Raw genomic sequence first — 3,569 nt, 5'->3', positions numbered from 1 at the left:
TATGGTTACAGGCTTAGACACTAATCCAACAAGAACACCATAACCTCGGATAATCCCACTTGCATTGTTTCCAAAAGTGACATTACCCCCATTGCAAACTGGCCTGAAGTCCCGAAGGTATTCTAACCTTTTGGTCATGTGCAAGGAGCAGGCACTGTCGATCAACCATTCTTCTTCTTGATCCTACTTGTACAAGGCCTGCAGAGATTAAGTGGTTAGTTTGGGCACCCAAGCGAGCTTGGAGCCCGAAGTCACATAATTTTGTCTAATCGATGCATGATGTGAGGTTGCAGGGATAGGTTTTAAGTTAACTTTAAAACCTAGTCCTAGGTGTTTGAGATTTTTTGGCGTGTTGTAGGATTAAGAATAGTTACGAGATTTTTGAGAAAACTGAGATTTGTCATGAAGAGAAGTCTTTTGACACTAACATTGACACACAAATTTTTTGGTATTTACACTGACATTACGCTTGGTCTGCGGTTTTGAAAAAGTATGCTTTTGTGCAGTCCGAGGATTGTAAGATCTGACAACTTTGTTTGTGTGATTTGAAACGATGGTCTTTGCAGGTCTCACAGGTGTGTAGGCACGTGCAGACCTTTTGTGAGATGATTTATTAAACTCTTGATGTGACTTTTTGAGTGTTGGAGTTGACAAAATGCGTTTCCATTTTTGAGCTTTTGAAAGTGACTTTGAAAAGGTTGGGGTAGGCAAAATACCCTTCCATTTTGGATTGTCTAATGAATAGACCTGAAAACCATTTGATCGAAAAGACTTTTCCTTTTTAGAGTTTGTGTCAGATGATTTCTGAGTAGTGTTAGAAACTGTGAAGTCCTTCCATTTTGTTTTCTTGGAAACTATTGATTTGAAATGATAATTTGAGAATACAATTTTTTCATGACTTTTTGACTTGGGAATTTTAACAAATTTCTTTTGTTTTGAATAAATTTCCCATTTCTTGCCACGGGAACAAAATTCTTCTTTGAAAACTCTTTTTGCTTCGGTTTTAGGAGAACCGCAGTCAGTGATATTTAGTTGTGGTTTCATCCGAACTGGAGAAATAAGGGTTTTGAGAACATTGAACAACTTCAAAATTTTCAATTGGTAATTCATGATTGATTGGTTTAATAGTCATAGAACTTTTAACTGTGATATGCGGTGTAGTACTTTGAAAAACCACAGAGTAAGTTTTCGTGAGTACTTCAGTGGGACATTTGACATTAGGTAATGGGACAGATTGCAGTTCATGACTGCAGTTAGGGACACTGCGTTCAGACTGCAGGGATGGGAAATCCAATGTGACTTTAGGTTTTTCAACAACAATTTCCTCATCAACTGCGGATGCTTTATGAGAATCGGAAAGAATTGTGTCATCAACATGATTAGAAAATTCAGGGAGAATTTCCTCGATAACACAGTTATTACTTAAATTATGGAGTTTACCAAAATGAGTTTGGATATCCTTAGGAAATGTTTTGTCATTGACTGGAAACAAAAAATTGCGGTCAGAAGGGACATAGGGACGTTTCGGGGTAAACCGGGGTGAGGAATCCGTTGCGCTGGATACCCATTGGACCAACCCCAATTGAAAGTGTTATCAACATTCCCATTGTTAACTAGATTCTCATTGGCTTCACTTTCATTAAAAACCTTTTCAATTAAAGGATTTAAGCATACAATTTCACTCTGTGCTAAATCTCTCTGATTCGAAGCTATCTCTAGTTGTGTTTCACATCACATTCTAGCATCCTTTTATAACATCAAGTCTTTTTCTAACAAAGTCATTTTGAGTCTCTTGTTATCCAAACGTCCTCTAACGTGGAACATCTCATGTTATGTAATGTTCTTCTCATCTAAGGCTTTATTGTAGTCTATAAGGACGGCAACACATGTGTCATTAAGTGTGTCTATGAAAGGTTGACAGTCATGCATGCTATAATTTAAAGACTAAATCATAAGCTTTACTTGTTCCACAATGCTGTGGGTTCCATCTTTAGCCATATAGCAATGGTTCTTCTTTAGTTTGGTTGAGTCGTCTTCATCAGCAGTTACTACCATACAGATCTTGCCTTTACTTTTGCTGTGATTGTCCTCATCCTCATCTCTAGATGACCACACTTGATGATTTCTTTTCACTTGAGCAACATAAGCTTTCCCTTTTTCTTTTTCCTCCAGTTCTTGAGCCATTCTAAGATAGAAGGCTCGGTATTTCACAACATTTGCCTTACAGTCTTTGGCAAAATGGTTCTCTTTGTTGCACTTGTGGCATTTAACCGCATCACTTTTCTCTTCTGAAGATGTACCGGAGTCAGTAGATTGAGACTGCGGTGGTACATCTTTAGGTTGAGTTTGCTGAGATTGCGGTGGAGGGTGCAGATTTTTGGTGAAACATGAGTGATTGTTTTGGAAGTTGCGGGTTAAAGGTGGTCGGTTGTATTGTTGGTTTTTACAGAACGAAGGTGGTAATCGATTGAATTTGTGACTGAAAAGAGCTATGGAATTTTGAAATTCTTTTTCATCATCATACTATGAGTCTGCTTCATATGACTACGGTGGAGTGTTATATGAAGTGGGATATGTTTGAGTGTGAGGTGATTGTGCTACTAGAGCAAGTGGACCCCCGAAGTCTGAATAGTCCTTGAGAAAGGTGGACTCCTGAGCTTGTAATTCTCCATAGAGCTTATAGAGGGACAACGAATGAATTTTCCTATCTCCTTGAACAATCATTATGGTTGTTGTCCAATGTATTGCCAAACCATTCAAGAATTGAAGGTTTGTCTCATGGTTGCTTCTTACAGTACCCGCATTGGATAGTTTGGTCACTATCAGGTTGAACCTTTTGAAAGAGTCTTCTAAGCTTTCACCCGCATGAGCTTTAAAGTTGATGAACTCATTGAGTGCAGTAGTAAGCTTTTTGTCTTGAGCTTGTTCGGTTCCCTCTTACAGATTCTTGAGCACTTCCCAGATCTCTTTTGCAGATTTTCAATTTATGATGATATCGAAGTTGTCAGGAGCAACTCCACACAATATCTCATAAAATGCTATTGTATCGTTTTCCATTTTGTAGATATCATCCTAGGTGGGACGGTTCATGACTGGTTGACCTCCTCCTAGTCTGACAGTGGCACCGTCTTCTTAAGTACCTTTCCATTCTTTGTGACCAGTGATGATATTCATTTGCAACCAGTATTGGAGCTCGATTTGAACCACCAACACTGTTGGAAACATTTAGAGAGAAAGCTTGTGCCATATTTTGAAAATGAGCTTCAGTGGTATAGAGGGCCTTTTGAAAAATCAGAGTTCCGTTTCTCAAAAAGCAACCACTATGGATCTGATACCAATTGTTGAGAAAAAAACTTTGAGATACAGTTGAACAAAGGTTAGAACTAGTATATTGCGGGATAGTTAATCTCATAGGATCTAAGAGGTCAACAATAATATTTAAGTTAGATGGTTAGAGAGTTAGTTGCGGAAAATAAAGAAATAAATATGACAACAATTGTTATATCAAGTATACACATAAGTTGATTCATAACGAGGGATGCATTCAAACCAAGTTAATAAGTGAGATG

This window comes from Lactuca sativa, chromosome 1 (genome assembly GCF_002870075.4).
Source record: "Lactuca sativa cultivar Salinas chromosome 1, Lsat_Salinas_v11, whole genome shotgun sequence".
NCBI classification, from domain to species: domain Eukaryota; kingdom Viridiplantae; phylum Streptophyta; class Magnoliopsida; order Asterales; family Asteraceae; genus Lactuca; species Lactuca sativa.
Note: the sequence above shows the minus strand (reverse complement) of the source record.